The sequence below is a fragment of the Gossypium hirsutum genome, chromosome A11 (assembly GCF_007990345.1).
Source record: "Gossypium hirsutum isolate 1008001.06 chromosome A11, Gossypium_hirsutum_v2.1, whole genome shotgun sequence".
NCBI classification, from domain to species: domain Eukaryota; kingdom Viridiplantae; phylum Streptophyta; class Magnoliopsida; order Malvales; family Malvaceae; genus Gossypium; species Gossypium hirsutum.
Genome location: NC_053434.1, coordinates 74,339,555 through 74,363,699, shown reverse-complemented (window position 1 = coordinate 74,363,699; position 24,145 = coordinate 74,339,555).

Below are 24,145 nucleotides of genomic sequence, written 5' to 3'. Positions count from 1 at the left end.
TTGGGTACACGCTTGGATTTCAGTACTGCCTTTCACTCACAGACAGATGGACAGTCGGAGAGGGTTATTCAGAGGTAAATCAATTTGTAGATTTGCGAGTGTGCGAATGCTCATGAGGTAAATCGATTAATGTTTTTGGTAAGCTGCAATGTTTGGACTGCAAAGTGCATGATTTCTGTGCCCTCGATATTTTTAGGCTTAATGGGCCAAAATTGGAATAAAGGGCCAACGGGCCCAATTCGGTAAGAACCCTCGGTAAGTGATTCTGTTAGTATGTGAAAGGTAGGAGTATGCATGAAAAACCCTAAAATAGATAAATTACTGATATGCCTAGGGGTAAATTGACCTAATTGCATGTTTGACTGTTGTTATTTATTGCATACCATGTTGTTATCTGATGCATGGGACTGGGATATTGATGGAGGAAGTACTGAAAGTGGCCTGTCCACGTACTGGAGGCTTTGCCTCAATTTACTGTTAACTGAGCAGCAAGGCTGCAACTATGGAGTGTAGGGCTGGGTGGGTTGAGCTATTCCCCACATGGAGTGTAGGGCTGGTACGGGTGGAGTGTAGCGATTGGTGGGTTGAGTAGTCTCCCCAAATGGGCTTGCATATGTTTATTGATGTTGCATGTATTTTGAAATGGGCCTATGGGCCATACTGTTATCTGAATAAGGGGCTAAGGCCCAGTTTAATGTAATCTGAAAAGGGCTCTCGCCTAGTATCACTGTTATCTGAACGGGTTTAGGCCCAATGGGCTTGAGCTGAGTTGGGCTTTGGATGGGTTTCCTTACTGAGTTTCCAAACTCACCCTTTCTTTAACCTTGTAGGTGGGCCTTGATGTGGGTGCCTTGGAGTCGGAGGGGATTCAGAGTGGCCATGGTGAACGCTTTTGGGTTTGAAAAAGAGACTGGTTTTCTCAAGCTATTTTTAATTACTATTTAATTTTTAGGTTGTAATAAGGCCATTTTAACTTTACTTTATTCTTTGATTTTCTGGGATTATATTATTTTAAATATCTTTAAATTGATGGATAATAATTCAAATGGGCTAGACTTAGGGTGCGATTTCAAAACGATGCTTGTTTTAAAAATACACAACGTCACGAATATTCGATTTACCAAACATAACCACCGAAAGAAATTTCAATTTGTTATAACCAAGTGTGGCAATGGATGTGGGCATGTCTAGGATTGGATCCAATCGAAGAGCTTGGTACTTAAGCAGCCTTCATGGCTCACCACCTCTGTTACGGATACCTACCTGGTGCCCAGCTTCCATTCACTTGGTTAGTTTAACAAAAGTCGACTTTTAAAACACTAAAATGGGAACATGGGTTTTTAATTTCAATGTGGCATGTCGGATTCAGCCATAACATCTGGGCCTGGTTTGGGGTGCTACAATATGGTTGATATTTTGAGTTAATTGATGGATATGTGAATGGCTTATATTATGAGGGTTGTGGATATTGATATAGTAAATGTTAAATGGTTGATATTAGATTTGAATTGTGCTTTTGAATTGGTGCAAAATGATAAATGTTTGGTAAAGGCTTAGTTAGTTGATTTGTATATGTGTTTTGGTATGTTTTGATTGAGTAAAACTTAAGTGTAAGAATGTTGGTTATTAGTATTGGAAATGGTATGAATTAGCCTTGATTGTGGCTAAATTAGATGTTCATTTATGCTTTGAATTCGTGCCATTTGGGTTGTTTAGGTACATCAAAATTTCGGTGGTAAATTGACTTGGTAAATAGCCTATTTTACTCCACACGGGCATGTGTCTCAGCCATGTGTGTGACACATGATTATGTTACACAGCCATGTGTCCCCTAGTGTGGTTTTAGAAATCAATTCAGTCTGTTCCACACGGCCTCACACATGGGCATGTGACTTGGCCGTGTGGCATAAGTCAATATACCCTACAAGTTTGGCACGGCCTAGCACACGGACTGGCACACGGGCATATGTGGCCATTTTTAGGGCACACGGGCATCTATGTTTTCCGTGTGACCCAAGTCAAAAAGATACATGAGGTCAGACACAGGCTGGGACACGGCCATGTGCTTCCATTTCGAATGTCCACGCAGCCTGTGACACGGGTGTGTCTGGTTGCCGTGTGAGACACACGGCCTGGCCACACGTGCGTGTGTCCCCTGTTTTGAGAAAAATTTTCTAATTTTTGTGAAAGTTTCTTGAGCTATCAGTTTAGTCCCGAACCACTACCAAGTATGTTTTGGGCCTCGCAGGCTCATATTAGGGACAAATTGATTGAGATTTAATGATGACTATATGAATTGATTAAATGTATGTGAAATGTATGTATTAATGTGTTATAAGTTCGGTAATGCTCCGTAACCCTATTCCATCTTTGAATATGGGTGAGGGATGTTACAGAGAGAGATCAAGACAACTCCCAGGTTTAAGCCAAAGTACATGATACGAGCTGCCTCGAGAAGAGTCGAGTCATATGCTGAGTTGCCCTATCGTCTTAACGACAAGTTTCATTCGTAACTTTAAGGCTTAGGCGATAAAAGATGGAGTGGTGTTGGTTGCTAATGTTTGACAAAGGTGGTCGTAGGGTATGGAATTGGGTAGCTTAAGAACAAGTAGAACCGAGACTAAAAAGTGACGACCCAAAACTTATGGTTTCTTAAGGTGGATGGTTAAAACGATAAAGCCGCGACCCACTATCTATGAAGATAGGAACCTTGGTATAGGTTTAAAAGAAACAGGGTTGACGCCACTACTAGGTAGATAAGTCAACAAAGTCTCAAACAAAGTTTAGAGAAGAAAATTCTCACAAGATTAAATTCAATAAAAATTTTGGCACAAAGTCCCTTACAATTGAAAATAACCAACTATTTATACTAGTATCTTATGCTAGTCTAATAGTCCATTCATGAACTTAACAATTAAGTAATGTACCTAATTAAAACATGAAACTTCTAGAAAATTGTCCAATGATGTTCTTGTCCATATTCGTCTGAATGGGAGGTGAGTGGTTAGCTTCATGAATATGCATTGATGTACTTGGATAAATGTTCTTCATGCATGCATGGCTAGATTTGGCTAACTCCTTTAATGGAGCCGTTAATTCATGTTGTTTCACCATGAGTGGCTTAATTAAATGAGGCTTCATGAAGGATCAAACTTGGTGTGAACAAGGAGCTTGAGTAGACTCTTGTGTGTGAACATCCAACCGAATGGTCATCATGGTGTGAACACAAGGTGTGAACACATGATCAATACATGAACCGTCCAATGCATGGTCCATCATTAATTTGATCCATGAATCTTCAAATACATGAATGACCATCATGAACTTGCATATGCCTCTTGATTGCCGTCCATTGAACCTTTCTATGCATGCACCTTGCATTAATTCCTTACATGCAAAACAAGTCATTAAGACATCTCATGAACACTCATAAATTCAGCATGATGTGATCACATTAATGTCATGCATTAATTCGGCTATGTGAACATAATCAATTTATGTAATGATTGTGACATATTAATAACAAATATTAATATAAGACAAGTTTAATGCTTAAATAAATATGTGCAAATTTTTATTTAATGCATTAAAGACAAAACCGAGTTTAAACTAAAATGAGCTAAGTTTTAGCTGTAAGCTAAAGTTGAGCTGTGGCTAAACTCCTAAGCTGAAGTTGAGCTAAGGTTTAGCTCGTGAGTTGAAAATGAGCCAGGAGTGAGCTCGGTTTAGCTCAGTCAAGATGGATTGAGCTCGAATAAGCTGGATTTAAGTTGGACGAAGCTCGTGGAGCTGGAAACGAGCCGGTATCAGCTTGCCAACATGTCAATGCTCGGCTTGACAGACTTGTTCGATGAAGTTCGCGGGGCGTGCTCGTATCATTCCCCCCTTTTTAGGCGACTTGTCCTCAAGTCGAGCCGTTTGTCCATGGGAGAACTTTGACTCGTGCATGGTTTTCCTCGATCAAAGGATGGAAAATGTCACACAAACCTAAAAAATTCTTACCACAGCCGGTAAAAAGAAACTCAAATGAGTCAAATTCAAATGTGTTCGATAGTTCATAAAAAATTCATTCAATCGAACATATGCCAAAAATCTCAATTGGGCAAAGCAAGCATACGTAAATTTATCAAAGAGTTTCGTTAGACCATCGTTGCAAACATGAAAACTAAGTTGGATCAAGGGATAATTGGTTGTAAATGATGGCAGGCACTTAAACACATTATTCCTCATCCAAAACATTTTAATTTCTTTAATCGAATATAGCAACTCATTTGGTCCCTTGTCCTGTTCATGCAAGGTATGCCATGGCCAAAGGTATGCTAACTCTTCCTTTTGTTTTTGAACAATATGAGGGGTGTCTCCAAATTCAAACATAATAATCACATCATTACAATGCCAAAAGGAAAAATCCATCACATCAAAGTATAAATAATTTCCAAACAACAAATCAATGGAATTTTCAACTTCAATCAAATTGAGCAAAGATATTTGAAAATTTTCAGATGACTTACCTTGACGAATATGAAGAGAAGACAATTGAGGATTGGGTTTACCTTTCTCGGTCAAAATAAATCTTCTCTCTTTGGATAGATAACGTAAGACAAACCTATTACTCCGATAAATTTGAATTGGTGGTGACGCACCATGACATGTTTTGCTCCTCGAGGGGTGGAATTCACAAAAATGAGAATGGTTAGTATTAACGAAAACTATAGACCTAAATGGAAAAGGAAAGTTACCATGGAAATTTGATTCAATTTCAAAAACATAGGTTGGTCTTACCTTCTTGAAATGAAACGAAAATTCCAAATGTGGCCAAGCAAGGTGATTAGTAAACGAATCAAAATTGAAACCCAAATCATTGAATTTCACCTTCTCATCAAAAGTTCAAACATCAAGCAAACATATTTTGAATGCAAATGATGCAAAGTGCTTAATGTTTCCATAAAATGAGTTCATGTAGCAAATACCAGGCTTGAACACACGAACTTGATTAGGAATTCCAACAAGCAACATATTAGAAGAAGATATAATCAACTCACTACACGAATTATATTTCACTAGTTTAAACACACATGTTGAATTGACAAAACTGAGCATACCAATATGCAAAGGTTCATGCTTCAAGAGTATCAATCGGGAATGCAAGTCACTACATGGAAATTTCGCACAAAAACTCAAAGATTGTTCATGAAGAACACAATTGCACATATCATGTGAAGATCTTTTAACATGGATGCCAAACAAAGAATTTTTAGAGAACATGCAACTTTTCAAATAGGCAGATTTATCACAAATCAATTGAGCAGTCATATTTAAACATAAAGATTTAACACATGAATTCAAAAAGTTTGCATGGTCAAACACATCAGAATTTTTAAGTGACAGACTTTGATCAAACACATTCAAAATTCTCTTAAAGAAAACTAATCCAATGTTGTCAACAAATTTGCTAATGTAGTAATCGTCATAAGAAAAGCTGCATATGGCACCTTTTAAAACAAAATCGTTAACTGTAAGTGAACAAAAATTAGCCAAATCAAGTGACTTTGATTCGATAAACAAAGAATCCTTACCTTCCTTACCTTCGATCGCAAGTGGGTGGTTGTCATTTGCAAACTTACCTTTTTCGAACAACCTAAAACACCTCTCGTTTGGAAGGTAATGTAGATGGAATTGGTCGCACAAACTTCTAGGAACCTGAAAAGTTAATTCACAAGAAGATCGAACATGTGGGTTAGTAGAGATAATCCTCACTTGCTTACTTGTTTTCTCACTTGATTCTTTTTCTTCTGAATCACTCGTTCCTTTTGTTTCAATTTCTTTTTCACCTTCTTTTTCACTCTCAAACTCTTTTTCATTCTCTTTTTCAATCTCATTTTCTTTTTCATTTCCTTTTTGTTTTCCAAAGTCTTTCTTAAAGGCTTTTTCAAGTTCTCTCAAGATTCGCTCATTTTCTCTCTTACTTGCCTCTTGCTGCTCTTTTCTTTTTATTTCGTTTTCTTTCTCTTCTTTTGCTTCTTCTTTTCTTTTCTTTGTTTTCTCTTTACAAGAATGTACAAAAGAATCATGAGAATAGAGATCATGTTCGAAAGGCCAAGAACTATTTGCATGTGAAAAACTTCGTGTAGAACACTCCTTGAATAATTTCTTTGAAGTTCGGGAAGAGGTATATCTATCTCTTCGGATTTCATTTTGGACGTCTTCTCGAATGGAGTAAAAATCATAGTCGGCTTCTTGACTTCTCAAATTCCTTGACGAAAAAGAATCTCGATAGGAATCTCTCAGTCTTGAAGTCGATGTCGAATAGGATTCACAATGGGACTCTTTTCTCAAGTAATAATTAGGTGTATATCTTCGTGGAGTTCTTGACTCTATGTTTCGACTTGATGAAACTTGTTCTCGTGGATCTCTTTCTTCCAATCGATCTAATCTCTCATGCAATTTATCGAATTTGGACTTCACCATTCTTTATATTTCTTGTACCAAGTATTGGTATTCCGATTCGGTGTGTAACGCCCCAATTTTTGAGAATTCTGTGAGTGTTGGCAAATTTTAAATTTTGGTGTTCTGTCTACTTGGCATAGATTTAATCAGGTTAGTGGGTCTCTAGAAGGCCCAAGTTTAAGTTAAATCCGGTAATTTTAGTTAATTTTAATTCTATAGAAAAAGGGGTTCTAGTTAGCTCGGCTTTAAGGTATTAGTTGGGTAAAATAAAACACAAGGAAGCCCGCGGAAAGTTGGCTTGTGGTGTCACTTGGGGGCTTGAGAGGTGGCGTATGGATGACCAAGGAGAGGTAAGGTTTGAGTCGCAAGGTAAGCAAATTAGTGATATTAATTTTTATGTGCAGAAAAGGTAAGTAATGGAACCTAAGTGAAAAACTGTCAGAAGGAGTTTAAATTGCTCAAGGGATTGAGTAAGGAGGGGATAAGGGAGAGGATTTAGGAGCTGATTGGGGAGAGTAGTAATGGCCGAATAGTGGACTCTTGAGGAGCAAGAGTTGGCCAGCCAAGCATTTCTTTTGGGGGGCAAAATTCGGCTAGGTTAAGTGCCAGTATAAATTCGGCATTAGGGGGGAAAGTTGTGCCGTTTGCTGACCATTCTCCTCTTCTTTCTTTTCGTCTCTCCTCTTCAACTTTTTCTTTTTCTTCTTTTTCTCCACAGCCGAATCTCTCTAACCACATGTGCATCTCCATTTTTTGCTTCAAACGTTCCTAAAACCTTCATAGTCATTGCCATAAAAAGCCGAAATCCCGAAACCCATACTTTCTTCTGTGCCGATTTCTTCTACCCAATTTTATTATCTTTTCCATCATTCTTGACTGATTCTCTAGTTCTCTAAACCTCAAGGTTCTGTCGACAAGACCATAAAAAAAACCCTCCTATTTGATCTTTCTTTACACAGCTTCAACAAAAGCCGAAAACCCCACTCTCTTAGGGACTTGGCCGAATAGTGAGATCACTGAATGCTCAAATTTTGTTATCATTTGAGGGCTTAGATTGGCATCAGAATTGAGTAAATATTAATTAGGATCATTGACCGAACGAACCGGTGGTAAGTCTTTTCAATCTAGTCTTTATTTCGTATTTTAGAAAAAACTGAAACCCCTAAAGGTTAGGGAGGCTGTCGACTTGGACTTGTAGCCCTAAGGGGTTGTGATAACTATTTTGTCTTGATAATTATATGATCTAGAGGCTACTGATCAAGGGCTTGGACAAGTGGAGCAACAGGATCTAAGTCTAGTCGCGAACTTCGGCAAAGGTAGGATTGCCAATGCCTAAGGTGTTATGGCCGAATAAGGTAAGGAGTTATTATGTAGTTCATTTTGGTAGTAGATTAATGTGGTAGTAATATAATTGTGTAGTTCGTGTGTGGATCTCGTCAACGAATCGTCATAAAACAGGTGTGTAACTGACACCCTTTCTTAGTCTAGATCGGTAAAAGTCGAAAAGCCAAAATGCCTAAAACTGGTATTTTGTAGATTTGCGAGTGTGCGAATGCTCGTGAGGTAAATCGAGTAATGTTTTTGGTAAGTTGCAATGTCTGGACTGCAAAGTGCATGATTTCTGTGCCCTCAATATTTTTAGGCTTAATGGGCCAAAATTGGAATAAAGGGCCAACGGGCCCAATTCGGTAAGAACCCTCGGTAAGTGATTCTGTTAGTACGTGAAAGGTAGGAGTATGCATGAAAAACCCTAAAATAGATAAATTACCGAAATACCCCTAGGGTTAAATTGACCTAATTGCATGTTTGACTGTTGTTATTTACTGCATGCCATGTTGCTATCTGATGCATGGGACTGGGATATTGATGGAGGAAGTACTGAAAGTGGCCTGTCCACATACTGGAGGCTTTGCCTCAATTTACTGTTAACTGAGTAGCAAGGCTGCAACTGTGGAGTGTAGGGCTAGGTGGGTTGAGCTATTCCCCACATAGAGTGTAGGGCTGGTACGGGTGAAGTGTAGCGGTTGGTGGGTTGAGTAGTCTCCCCAAATGGGCTTGCATATGTTTATTGATGTTGCATGTATTTTGAAATGGGCCTATGGGCCATACTGTTATCTAAATAAGGGGCTAAGGCCTAGTTTAATGTAATCTGAAAAGGGCTCTGGCCCAGTATCACTGTTATCTGAACGGGTTTAAGCCCAATGGACTTGAGCTGACTTGGGCTTTGGATGGGTTTCCTTACAGAGTTTCCAAACTCACCCCTTCTTTAACCTTGCAGGTGGGCCTTGATGTGGGTGCCTTGGAGTCAGAGGGGATTCAGAGTGGCCATGGTGAATGCTTTTGAGTTTGAAAAAGAGACTAGTTTTCTCAAGCTATTTTTAATTACTATTTAATTTTGGGTTGTAATAAGGCCATTTTAACTTTATTTTATTCTTTGATTTTTTGGGTTATATTATTTTAAATAACTTTAAATTGATGGATAATAATTTAAATGGGCTAGACTTAGGGCGCGATTTCAAAACGATGCTTGTTTTAAAAATAGACGACGTCACGAATATTCGATTTACCAAAGATAACCACCCAAAGAAATTTCAATTTGTTATAACCAAGTGTGTCGATGGATGTGGGCATGTCTAGGATTGGATCCAATCGAAGAGCTTGGTACTTAAGCAACCTTCATGGCTCACCTCCTCTATTACGGATACCTACCTGGTGCCCGGCTTCCATTCACTTGGTTAGTTTAACAAAAGTCGACTTTTAAAACACTAAAATGGGAACATGGGTTTTTAACTTCAATGTGGCAAACTTCAATGTGGCATGTCGGATAACGTCTGGGCTGGATTTGGGGTGCTACATTTAGTGGTATCAGAGCCTGGGTTGCAACAACTCGGCTGTGGATCCGGTCTGAAAAGGGGTTTTCAAAAGTTTATGCCAAAAAGGGTATTTTTGGAAAAACCTGACTTTTGAAAATAAATTTTTTGTTTAGAGGAGATAATCTCTGAACTTGTTTTTTTAATAAAAAATCAAATGTTTGAAAAATGGATTTCAAAAAGCCTAAATCTTTTGGGTTTATCTGAAAGCTGATGAGGTGGCACACTGAATCCCTGGCACCAAGGCTGTAAGTACCTTTCTGTTTTATATACTGAACTGTACTGTAGTTAGTACTAAACCTTAGAGATAGTACTATAGATAATGTAGCGTAAAGGCTACAAAACTGATACTGTAGGGTACACTAAGCCCTAGGAAACCGAGACGCTAGTTAAACTGTGGTTACGCGAGAACAACTTTGAAACCTTATCTGTTCATAAGATATTCTATAATAAACAGTGGAAACAGTAAACTAACTTCATAAAATTTGTAATCAGATAAATAGATATGAGTACGAGAGCTACTCGGGGAAGAGGCTGTGGTCGAGGCCGAGGTAGTACTCAAGCTAGATCTTCGTCTTCTGAACACTTACCCGCTGGGGTAGCACGATCACCACCGGTGGATGAGAACGGGCCATACGATCGGGCTGTAGGGGATGACGCTCTGTCCCAAGCCATGTTAAGAGTTTTGGAAAGGGTGGCCGGAGCTAATATTGGGCCCATGAATAGGGGGTCCATTTCCGAGCGACTCCGGGCCAACGGAGCAGAGGTCTTTAGAGGTATATCTAGAGTAGCCCCAAATGTGGCTGAGTACTAGCTGGATGCCACGGAGCGAATTATGGATGACCTGGACTGCACAGTAGAGCAAAAGTTAAAAGGGGCGGTGTCCTTGCTGTGGGACAAGGCATATCAGTGGTGGATCACTGTGAGAGAGTGTACCCCAGCTGAGAGGGCAACTTGGGAGTTGTTTAAGCAGTCCTTCAAGGCGAAGTATGTCAGAGCTAGCTATGCGGATGCCCAAAGAAATGAATTCCTGAAGCTGACAGAGGGTGGTAAGACCGTTGCTAAATATGGGGCAGAGTTTCTGTGATTGAGCCGGTATGCTAGTGGTATTGTCCCTACCGAATACGAGCGCAGTGTTCGCTTTGAGGATGGCCTCAGGGATGAGCTAAGGGTGCTCATAGCTTCGCAGAGAGAGTGCGATTTTGCTGCACTGGTAGAAAAGGCTAAGATAGCCGAAGAGGTGAAGCAAGATGAACGAAGGAACCGCGACCGGGATCGAAACTGATTCAGGAGAGATGCTGGGCCAACTGGTGCTGCTAACCGGAATGTTAAGAGAGCTAGGATGGAGGAACCAGTTTGAGTGGTTCCAGTGAACACTGTTAGACCACAAGCTTGTGGAGATTGTGGTAGAATGCATCTGGAGGAATGTTGGAAACGTTTTAGGCTTGTCTTCATTATGGATCAAAGGAACATAAGATCAAGGATTGCCCTAGGAGACCAGCTCAGGCTCATGTGGTTGAACAAAGGGCCGTGCAACCCGTCCAACCAGCGCAAGGTGGACCGCCGCCGTCGAGAGGTCATGGCCAAGGTCGTGGTGGCAATGGCCATGGGCGTGGGCACCTGGCAGGGGTACTGTTAACACTGAGGCTCGTCAGCCAGCCTTGGTATATGCTGCTCGTCACCGCGAGGAGGGTGGCACACCTGATGTCATAACTGGTACATTTTTTATCTCTAACATACCCTATACTGCTCTGATAGATGTGGGATCAACTCATTCATATGTAGCATGTGATATTTCTGGGGCATTGGTGTTCACTTTGAGGAGATTGTGTGTGAGGTAACTGTGATAAGTCTGTTAGGTCAATCAGTTAAAGTAGAGGAACTCTTTAGGGAGGTGCCTTTAGAGACTCAAGGTAGGATTTTCTGTGGAGACTTAATGGAGTTACCATTCGGACAATTCGATTTGATCTTAGGGATGGATTGGCTGACCAGGCATAGGGTAACGCTGGATTGTGCAGCTAAGAGGATGGTGTTAAGGACTATTGAGGATAATGAGGTAATGATTATTGGGGAACGAAGGGATTACTTGTCCAATGTGGTATCGGCTTTAAGGGCTGAGAAGCTGATGGGTAAGGGATGCGAGGCGTACTTGGCTTTTGTAAATCAAGTTGAAACTGGGGATCTGACTGTGGATACCGTCAGGACTGTTAGGGAATTTTGAGATGTTTTCCCAGAGGAGCTTCCTGGATTGCCTTCAAATCGGGAAGTGGAGTTTGGAATTGATTTGTTGCCTGGAATAGCTCCTGTATCCATTGAACCCTATAGAATGGCACTGAAGGAGTTAGTGGAACTGAAAGCTCAAATCCAAGAGTTTTTAGATAGAGGCTTCATTAGACCTAGTGTGTCTCCATGGGGAGCACCGGTCCTGTTTGTGAAGAAAAAGGACGAGACAATGCGCATGTCCATCATTATCACCAGTTGAACAAGCTGACGATAAAGAACAAATACCCACTGCCAAGGATTGATGATTTATTCGACTAACTTAGAGGAGCTTCGGTATTTTCCAAGATTGACCTTCGATCTGGATACCATCAGTTAAGGGTAAAGGAAGTGGATATTCATAAGACAGCATTCAGGACTCGGTATGGTCATTACGAGTTCCTGCTTATGCCGTTTGGGTTGACAAATGTACCTGCCGCTTTCAAGGATCTGATGAATCGAGTGTTCCAACCTTACTTGGACCAATTCGTGGTAGTTTTCATCAATGATATTCTGGTATACTCGAAAACTGAGGAGAAACATGAGCAGCATCTATGTATTATGCTGAAGTGTTGAGAGAGAAGCAACTGTATGCAAAGTTTAGTAAGTCTGAATTTTGGTTGCGAGAAGTGGCTTTTCTAGGTCATGTGGTTTCTACTAAAGGAATTAGAGTGGATCCTCGAAAAGTTGAGGCAGTTCTGGGATGGAAGCCACCAGAATCAGTATCGAAAATCCAGAGTTTTCTAGGTTTGGCAGGATATTACCGAAGGTTCGTAGAAGGATTTTCTCTGATTGCTGCACCATTGACGAAACTGTTAAGGAAAGGGGTAACATTTGTCTGGACTGAGAATCAGCAAAAAGCTTTTGACCATTTGAAAAAGGTATTGACTGAAGCACCAGTGCTAATTCAACCAGAGTCTGGGAAGGACTTCACTGTGTACAGCGATGCGTCGCATGTGAGGTTAGGATGTGTACTAATGCAAGAGGGTAAGGTGGTCACTTATGCTTCGCGATAGCTTAAGCCTCATGAAGCGAACTACCCTACGCATGATTTAGAGCTAGCAGCAGTGATCTTCGCGTTGAAAATCTGGAGACATTACTTATATGGAGAAAAGTGTATCATATACACAGACCATAAGAGCCTAAAGTATATGTTAACTCAGAAGGAGTTAAACCTTAGACAACGAAGATGGGTAGAGTTGCTTAAGGATTACGACTGTTCGATTGAGTACCACCCAGGTAAGGCTAACGTAGTGGCTGATGCGTTGATTCGAAGGGTTGTTTCTAATTTGAGAGCCTTGTTTGCATGCTTGAGTCTGTTTGATGATGGAAGTCTACTAGCGAAATTACAAGTGAGGCCTACTTGGACTGAGTAGATTAAAGAAAAATAGTTGAAGGATGATTCGTTGGTTCTTCGATTTTAGCAAGTTGAGAAGGGTGGGAATGAGGATTTTGACTGAATACTGAAGGAGTTTTATGCTTCCGAGGAAGAATTTGTGTTCCGAAGGACTCTGACTTGAGACAGTCAATATTGAAGGAAGCTCATGGGGGACTTTGTGCCATGTATCCTAGAGGGAATAAGTTGTATCATGACTTGCGAGAACTGTACTGGTGGCCTGGGCTTAAACAAGAAGTAACAGAATTCGTGGGGAAATGTCTGACATGCCAGCAAGTGAAAGCTGAGCATCAATTTCCTTCTGGATTACTGCAACCGGTGAAAATTCCATTGTGGAAGTGGGAGAGAGTCACTATGGACTTTGTGAGTGGGCTACCTTTGACTCCCACCAAGAAAGATTCTGTGTGGGTAGTGGTGGATCGGTTAACAAAATCTGCCCATTTCATACCAGTTCGTACTGATTACTCCCAGCAAAAGTTGGCTAAGTTGTATGTGGCAGAGATAGTGCGACTACATGGAGTGCCAGTGTCGATTATTTCCGACCGAGACCCTAGGTTTACATCTCAATTCTGGAAGAAGTTGCAGGAGGCATTGGGTACACGCTTGGATTTCAGTATTGCCTTTCACCCTCAGACAGATGGACAGTCGAAGAGGGTTATTCAGATTTTGGAGGATATGTTAAGGGGTTGTATCATCGATTTTCATGGGAGTTGGGAGGACTACTTGCCATTGGCGGAGTTTATATACAATAATAGCTACCAAGCAAGTATTCAGATGGCTCCACACGAGGCACTTTATGGGCAGAGATGTCATACGCGTACGTGTTGGATAGAGTTGGGTGAACGACAAGTGCATGGACCGGAGTTGGTGGCAGATACCAAGAGTAAGGTTAAGTTGATAAGAGATCGATTAAAGGAGGCATCTGATAGACAGAAGTCGTATACGGATCTAAAGCACAAAGAGATAGAGTTCGCAGTTGAGGATATGGTTTTCTTAAAGGTTTCACCTTGGAAGAAGATCTTGAGATTCGGCAAGAAAGGAAAAATTGAGTCCGCGATTTATAGGGCCTTATCGAGTTCTTAAGCGGGTAGGGCCAGTAGCGTATCAGTTACAGTTACCACCAGAGTTGGACAGAATCCATGACATCTTTCATGTGTCTATGTTAAGACGATATCGATCGGATCCCTCGTATATTGTGCCAGTGGAGGAGATTGAAGTAAGGACTGATTTGACCTCTGAGGAAGAGCCCATACAAATTTTAGATCGAGAAGTTAAAGTTCTTAGAAGGAAGTTGGTTCCGTTGGTAAAAGTATTGTGGCGTATTCATGGAAGGGATGAAGCTACTTGGGAATTAGAAGAGACTATGCGTCAACAATACCCTCAACTATTTGGATTAGGTAAATTTGGAGGCCGAAATTTTTTTTAAGGGGGGTAGAGTTGTAACGCCCTAATTTTCGGGAATTCTGTGAGCGTTAGCAATTTTTAAATTTTGGTGTTCTGTCTACTTGGCGTTGATTTAATCAGGTTAGTGGGTCTCTAGAAGGCCCAAGATTAAGTTAAATTCGGTAATTTTAGTTAATTTTAATTCTATAGAAAAAGGGGTACTGGTTAGCTCGGCTTTAAGGTATTAGTTGGGTAAAATAAAACACAAGGAAGCCCGTGGTAAGTTGGCTTGTGGCGTCACTTGGGGGCTTGCGAGGTGGCGTGTGGATGACCAAGGATAGCTAAGGTTCGAGTCGCAAGGTAAGCAAATTAGTGATATTAATTTTTATGTGCAGAAAAGGTAAGTAATGGAACCTAAGTGAAAGACTGTCAAGAGGAGTTTAAATTGCTCAAGGGATTGAGTAAGGATGGGATAAGGGAGAGGATTTAGGAGCTGATTGGGGAGAGTAGTGATGGTCGAATATTGGACCTTGAGGAGCAAGAGTTGGCCGGCCAAGCGTTTCTTTTGGGGGGTAAAATTCGGCTAAGTTCAGTGCCAGTATAAATTCGGCATTAGGGGGGAAAGTTGTGCCGTTTGCTGACCATTCTCCTCTTCTATCTTTTCACCTCTCCTCTTCAACTTTTTCTTTTTCTTCTTTTCCTCCATAGCCAAATCTCTCTAACCACCTGTGCATCTCCATCTTTTGCTTCAAACGTTTCTAAAAACCTTCATAGTCATTGCCATAAAAAGCCGAAATCTCAAAACCCATACTTTCTTCTGTGCCAATTTCTTCTAGCCAATTTTATTATCTTTTCCATCATTCTTGACCGATTCTCTAGTTCTTTAAACCTCAAGGTTCTGTCGACAAGACCATAGAAAAACCCTCCTATTTCATCTTTCTTTACACAGCTTCAACAAAAGCCGAAAACCCCACTCTCTTAGGGACTTGGCAGATTTTGTTATCATTTGAGGGCTTAGACTGGCATCAAAATTGAGTAGAAATTAATTGGGATCATTGACCAAAGGAACCGGTGGTAAGTCTTTTCAATCTAGTCTTTATTTTGTAGTTTAGAAAAAACTGAAACCCCTAAAGGTTAAGGAGGCTGTCGACTTGGACTAGTAGCCCTAAACGGTTGTGATAACTATTTTTTCTTGATAATAATATGATCTAGAGGCTGCTGATCAAGGGCTTGGACAAGTGGAGCAACGGGATCTAAGTCTAGTCGCGAACTTCGGCAAAGGTAGGATTGCCAATGCCTAAGGTGTTATAGCCGAATAAGGTAAAGAGTTATTATGTAGTTCGTTTCGGTAGTAGATTAACGTGGTAGTAATATAATTGTAGGTAGTTCGTTTGTGGATCTCGTCAACGAATCGTCATAAAACAGGTGTGTAATTGACACCCTTTCTTAGTCTAGATCGGTAAAAGCCGAAAAGCTGAAATGTCAAAAACTGGTATTTTGTAGATTTGCGAGTGTGCGAATGCTCGTGAGGTAAATCGATTAATGTTTTTGGTAAGCTGCAATGTTTGGACTGCAAAGTGCATGATTTCTGTGCCCTCGATATTTTTAGGCTTAATGGGCCAAAATTGGAATAAAGGGCCAACGGGCCCAATTGGTAAGAACCCTCGGTAAGTGATTCTGTTAGTATGTGAAAGGTAAGAGTATGCATGAAAAACCCTAAAATAGATAAATTATTGATACCCCTAGGGTTAAATTGACCTAATTGCATGTTTGACTATTGTTATTTACTGCATACCATGTTGTTATCTGATACATGGGACTGGGATATTGATGGAGGAAGTACTGAAAGTGGCCTGTCCATATACTGGAGGCTTTGCCTCAATTTACTGTTAACTGAGCAGCAAGGCTGCAACTGTGGAGTGTAGGGCTAGGTGGGTTGAGCTATTCCCTACATGGAGTGTAGGGCTGGTGCGGGTGGAGTGTAGCGGTTGGTGGGTTGAGTAGTCTCCCCAAATGGGCTTGCATATGTTTATTGATGTTGCATGTATTTTGAAATGGGCCTATGGGCCATACTGTTATCTGAATAAGGGGCTAATGCCCAGTTTAATGTAATCTGAAAAGGGCTCTGGCCCAGTATCACTGTTATCTGAACGGGTTTAGGCCCAATGGGCTTGAGCTGACTTGGGCTTTGGATAGGTTTCCTTACACACTGAGTTTCCAAACTCACCCCTTCTTTAACCTTGCAAGTGGGCCTTGATGTGGGTGCCTTGGAGTCGGAGGGGATTCAGAGTGGCCATGGTGAACGCTTTTGGGTTTGAAAAAGAGACTGGTTTTCTCAAGCTATTTTTAATTACTATTTAATTTTTGGGTTGTAATAAGGCCATTTTAACTTTATTTTATTCTTTGATTTTCTGGGATTATATTATTTTAAATATCTTTAAATTGATGGATAATAATTCAAATGGGCTAGACTTAGGGCGCGATTTCAAAACGATGCTTGTTTTAAAAATACACGATGTCACGAATATTCAATTTACCAAAGATAACCACCCAAAGAAATTTCAATTTGTTATAACCAAGTGTGGCAATGGATGTGGGCATGTCTAGGATTGGATCCAATCGAAGAGCTTGGTACTTAAGCAGCCTTCATGGCTCAATTCCTCTGTTACGGATACCTACCTTGTGCCCAGCTTCCATTCAGTTGGTTAGTTTAACAAAAGTCGACTTTTAAAACACTAAAATGGGAACATGGGTTTTTAACTTCAATGTGGCATATCAGATTCGGCCATAACGTCTGGGCCGGGTTTGGGGTGCTACACGGTGAACTCTTCGCGTGAAATGATTTTTGTTGCTGAAAAGAAAATGTTAGATCACAAAACAAAATAAAAAATTAAGTACCTCACCACAAACCTCACAATTTCGCTCGGAAAGAAGAAGGAAAAGGTGTCACTCCCACTCGTGTTTACACTCGTTTGGCTTTTACCTCCACTCGAATGTTCTCACTCGCTCGTGCCTTTTACCTCTCAATCTTCCTCTCGTAACCTTGTAACAGACTTAGTATGACTTGATCTCTAGTATTGTAGATCGATTTCAAATGGTTTTACAAAGGATAGCAAATAAGGGGTTACGGGTTGGCTGAAAGAGTAAGGAATTGGGTTAAAAGTGTGGCGTATTAGGGAGAATAGAATAGAAGATGGATCGGGAACTATATCAGATCAAGCTTGACGATCAAATAACAATTGAATTGCATAAATCACTTCTTCTTTTTTCGGATTTTTTTTAACTTGTATTAATTTTTTTTGTACTATATCAGCAAACTAAATACAATAGAAACACTTTTGTACACGATTTGTTTTCTTCGGCTCCGTAGATTTTTGTTTTTATAGTAACAGCAACAAACTAATCAAAATGAGAAAACTTTGGTATACGAAAAATAATTATACTCTTTTTTTTTCGGATCCTACTTACTTGCGTACACTTGGACTAGCTCGGGAATGATTTCGTCGCACGAACTTCTCATTTTAGTAGCTCTGATACCAAATGATACGATCCGCCTCGATAAGAGTTGAGTCGTATGCTGAGTTGCCCGATGGTCTTAGCGAGAAGTTTCGTTCGTAAATTTAAGGCTTAGGCCATAAAGGATGGAGTGGTGTTGGTTGCTAATGTTTGACAAGGGTGGTCGTAGGGTATGGAATTGGGTAGCTTAAGAACAAGTAGAACCGACACTAAAAAGTGATGACCCAAAACTTATGGTTTCTTAAGGTGGATGGTTAAAACGATAAAGCCGCGACCCACTATCTATGAAGATAGGAACCTTGGTATAGGCTTGAAAGAAACAGGGTTGATGCCACTACTAGGTAGATAAGTCAACAAATTCTCAAACAAAGTTTAGAGAAGAAAATTCTCACAAGATTAAATTCAATAAAAATTTTGGCAAAAAGTCTCTTACAATTGAAAATAACCAACTATTTATACTAGTATCTTATGCTAGCGATACGATCCACCTCGGGAAGAGTCGAGTCGTATGCTGAGTTGCCCGATCGTCTTAACGAGAAGTTTCGTTCGTAACTTTAAGGCTTAGGCCATAAAGGATGGAGTGGTGTTGGTTGCTAATGTTTGACAAGGGAGGTCGTAGGGTATGGAATTGGGTAGCTTAAGAATAAGTAGAACCGACACTAAAAAGTGACGACCCGAAACTTATGGTTTCTTAAGGTGGATGGTTAAAACGATAAAGCCACGACCCACTATCTATGAAGATAGGAACCTTGGTATAAGCTTGAAAGAAACAGGGTTGATGCCACTACTAGATAGATAAGTCAACAAAGTCTCAAACAAAGTTTAGAGAAGAAAATTCTCACAAGATTAAATTCAATAAAAATTTTGGCAAAAGTCCCTTACAAATTGAAAATAACCAACTATTTATACTAGTATCTTATGCTAGCCGAATAGTCCATTCATGAACTTAACAATTTAGTAATGTACCTAATTAAAACATGAAACTTCTAGAAAAATGTCCAATGATGTTCTTGTCCATGTTCGGCCGAATGGGAGGTGAGCGGTTAGCTTCATGAATATGCATTGATGTACTTGGATAAATGTTCTTCATGCATGCATGGCTAGATTCGGCTAACTCCTTTAATGGAGCCTTTAATTCATGTTGTTTCACCATGAGTGGCTTAATTAAATGAGGCTTCATGAAGGATCAAACTTGGTGTGAACAAGGAGCTTGAGTAGACTCTTGTGTGTGAACATCCAACCGAATGGTCATCATGGTGTGAACACAAGGTGTGAATACATGATCAATACATGAACCGTCCAATGCACGGTCCATCATTAATTTGATCTATGAATCTTCAAATACATGAATGACCATCATGAACTTGCATATGCCTCTTGATTGCCGTCCATTGAACCTTTCTATGCATGCACCTTGCATTAATTCCTTACATGCATGTGCCGTCCAAAGGGATGTACCTACATGAAATAAACAAGTCATTAAGACATCTCATGAACACTCATAAATTCAGCATGATGTGAACACATTAATGTCATGCATTAATTCGGCTATGTGAACATAATCAATTTATGTAATGACTATGACATATTAATAACAAATATTAATATAAGACAAGTTTAATGCTTAAATAAATATGTGAAAACTTTTATTTAATGCCTTAAAGACAAAATCGAGTTTAAACTAAAATGAGCTAAGCTTTAGCTCGTGAGCTAAAGTTGAGCTGAGGCTAAACTACTAAGCTGAAGTTGAGCTAAGGTTTAGCTCGTGAGTTGAAAATGAGCTAGGAGTGAGCTCGGTTTAGTTCAGGCAAGATGGATTGAGCTCGAATAAGTTGGATTTGAGCTGGACGGAGCTGTGGAGCTGGAAACGAGCTGGGATCAGCTTGCCAACATGTCAATGCTCGCCTTGACAGACTTGTTCGATGAAGTTCGCGGGGCGTGCTCGTATCAGTACATACATAGATAAAGTATTAAAAGTTTCAATATGAAAGAATCGAAGAGAAGATTTCTACCTATGAGACATGATATTTCACTCTCAAATGAAATGTGTCATTCGACTTCATAAGAGAGAGAATGTATAAGTAAGATTCCATATGCTTTAGCTATTGGATCTATCATGCATGCCATGCTATGTACTCGTCCAAATGTATCGTATGCTTTAAGCATGATGAGTCGGTACCAAGTAAATCCTGGTGAAAGTCATTGGATCGCAGTTAAAATATCATTCACTTGAGAAGGAATAAGGATACATTCCTTATATATTGAGGTGAGAAAGAGTTATGTGTAAAAGGTTACACTAATGCTAGTTTGCAAACCGACAAGGATGATTCACAATCGCAATCGGGTTTTGTGTTTTGCCTTAATGGTGGCGCTATGAGCTAGAAAAATTCAAAGCAAGATAAAGTAGTTGATTCTACAACTGAGGCCGAGTATATTACAGCTAGTAAGGTTGCAAAAGAGGTTGTTTGGATCAAGAAGTTCATATATGAACTAAGGGTTATGCCTAGCATATCAGATGCTATAGAACTACGTTGTGACAACAGCGAAGCTATTGCACAAGCAAAGAAACCTAGATCTTACCAGCGATCCAAGCATATACTTAGGCGCTTTCATCTTATTTGAGCAATCATTGTTCAAGAAGATGTGGAAATATGCTGAGTACCAAAATTGACAACATCGTTGATTCACTGACGAAGCCTCTAACACGGCAGAAGCATGATCATCACACTAAGTCACTCGGTATTAGATATATGATTGATTGGTCTTAGTGCTAGTGGGAGATTGTTAGAGTATGCCCAAAGATCAATCATGGGATGATTGTAATCACATAGTCGTTTTACCTTGCTTATTAATATAAGGCGTTGTCATTATTATTTCAATCTTTTTTCCGTGTATATAAATAAACTGAATGTAATAAAGTCCTAAAAAAATATTATCATTCTTAAGAATAGGAGTATGTTTCTTGGATTATTATGTAATAGTCACAATATTACTCAAAGTGATAACTATGTATATGATCCTCAGACTTGATATCATTATTGTCCCAACATCGTGAGTCGTATATTTTGATACAGACAAAACGTCTACCGTGATAGATTGTACTATAAAGGTTGATGTTTGATATACCACAATCCATGTAGTGGGATATGGTTAATCAAGATAGGATTTATCCCTCCTACATAATGGGAGCAATATCTTAGGCCTCTTGATAGAGTGAGACTAGAAATGCATGGCCATGCTCGAATAAGTTGGTATGAGATATCACACTTATTTGTTTATTATAGTCTTCTTAGAAAATCAAGAAATATGAGATTGGACTATACAAATGTGACTATTCCATAACTTGTGTTCAATCTAGATATTAAGGATAAAAGGATATAATACTTGAAAAGATTATCTCATAATGGTTATGTCCAATCACGACTTCTTCTAACTGGGGTGGCAATGATGCATTGCTAGATGCCACTCATTACTTGGGATGTTAGAAACGTTCTAGCATTACTACCAACGTTACAAGAGCCTACAAGGCCACAACCTATAGTTGAAACAAACAGAACCCAAATACATTTGGTATTGTATTTAGTTGTCACATGAATTAAATTAATTGTTGAATTAATTTAATTTGATAGTTTAATATTAAACACATTATATAAACAAACTTGTTGTACACAAATAGAGAACATAAATATAATTAATAATTGAATTTGATTCATACAAAACATTAATTGTATATATTTTACCGAATTTATTAATATAAACAGTTATATTAATTAAATTCGGTCAAAATATAAAAGACATGGAAATTAATTTTCTTTTGGAAATAATATAATTAATATATGAATTCGATTCATACAAAATATTAATTGTATATATTTTACCAAATTTATTAATATAAACAATTATATTAATTAATTTCGGTCCAAATATAAAAGACATGAAAATTAATATTCTTTTGGAAAGAATATAATTAATATATAAACTTGATTAATACAAAATATTAATTGTATATATTTTACCGAATTTATTAATATAAAAAGTTATATTAATTAATTTCGCTCAAAATATAAAAGACATGGAAATTAATATTTTTTTGGAAAGAATATAATTCTTTTTTCTAAATTAATATTTTTTTGGAAAGAATATAATTCTTTTTTCTAACTTTCCATTTCCCTTCTCTATTAATAAGGAAATAATTCTAGTTTTCCTTTTTAATATGTGATATCAAAGATAAAATGATGATAATCCCTTACTGTGTTAAGGTTACCAACTTAATACTTTAAAAGGTCTAGCAACCGTTTTTAATTATCTCTGAGAAGTTAAAGAGAAAGTGGTTGTTCGTTTTTTATGGAGTGGACTACGTAGAGGCCAGGACGTTTTCGTCGTGGCTTGGAACTGACATCAAATCAACAACATCCTTTCTATGTTTTCAATAAAAAAGGTATATTTTGAACCCGATCGTTCCTTGTATATGGATCCTTGGTTGTAGATCACAGAAATAATTTTTCCGTTGAGCCACGGGGCATGCCAGCGATACCAACAATGTCATGATTTGCCAGTCCAATCTTCATCTTACTCAAGTTTACACCATGCGTGTTTTCATATCATATATTGCCATAAGTCTAAACCACATGGTTTTACACTTATTTTCGTATTGTGATCTGCTAGTCTAGTTAGCATTATAACTGCCCTACTAGAGGCTTCACAAAGGGACATTACTCAAATTTCACTTACCAAATTTTTCACACACTTGATTGATTCATATTTTTCCTTATATCAAACTTTACTTGCATAATTTCCAATCAACATTCTTTTCAACAGAACTTTATACATATCATTATAGCGCACATATCATATTTACTATTCTTCATATACTTATCAATTATCAGAAATGTCATATTTACTTTTACTTGAGTTGTTTTCATGCAAGAGTTAAGATGGAGACTCACCTGACACTCACCTAAATTGTAGCTTGAACTCCAAACTTGAACACCCTTCTCGAACTAGCAACAACAATCGCTTAATGAACATAGATTCACCATTAAAAACTCATTTTCATACCAATTGTTAACTTCTCAATCATAAACAACCCCCATGAAAGGCCTTGTATTCATAACCTACTGTTCATAAGCTTCTTAACAGTCTTATTCTTTCAAAAACTTAACATGTAGAGCTCTTGGACTTACCAGGAGGTGAAACATCCACTCAAAAAGTTCAAAATCCTTGGCTTCCAAAAAGAAAATTCTAAGAGGTAGAACCAGAGAGTAGATTTTAAAGAAAGAAAAATCATCCCCACTAATCCTTCAAACAATATAAATATATTCAGTTTCCCTCTAGTGGGACTCGAAAAGTGTCAATTGAATCTAGAGTTTGTCCTTCATACTGGCCTACAGATTTCCAAAGGAACATAAATGAGAATCCTATATATTAGATATTTAACAAGTCAATCCAATTGGCTCCTAACCAAATCATTTTACAAACACCCAACTACGCAGTACTCAAATAAACTGGTCGTACTATGCATATGGCGGTAACTCAATCAACTTATACTTCACTTACTATACCCTTATCTTAAAATGAGAATAACTTAAAACCTTTATTCACCTCTACGATGTTCAATATACGGCACAATCCAATTTGCCAGAATTACACTACGCCAAATAGATAACCTCACAACTCTATGCCTTAAATCTGAATTTGCCAGATTTGGGATGTAACATTTTTAGGTCAATATGTCTTCATATTGATCGAAGCTTTGTCTCTTAGCTTCGCAGTGCACTTTAAATCACTCGATTTCAAGTTTAGGAACTCAAGTTATGATCTTTTTAAAGAAGATTGTGTGAGCATAATTTCGGAACGGAATTATTACGAAAATTACGAGTTTCAGGCTTTTTATTTGAGTTTAAATCATATTGGGTTCGAGTTTCAGGCTTAATTTTTATTATATATGAGCCCAAAATCGTATTTATTAAGTTTTATTATTATTTTTATTTATTTATTCTAAAATTTAGATAATTTTTAAGTATTTTAAGTTATTTAGGAGTTTTATGTCAACAATAAAAGTTTAGTTTAAAAATACTTGTTATTTAGATTAACTAGAATTTCAGTATACTTAAAAGTTTTATTTATACCTACTTAACTAGCCTATATAAAGGCCTCTTCATTGTACACAAAACAACCAATCCATTCATTATTCAAAGTTAATAAAATAAATTGTCTAAGAGTTTTCTTTTTAAGAATTTCTTGAGTTTTTTTTTTTTAAGTTCTAACAATCTTT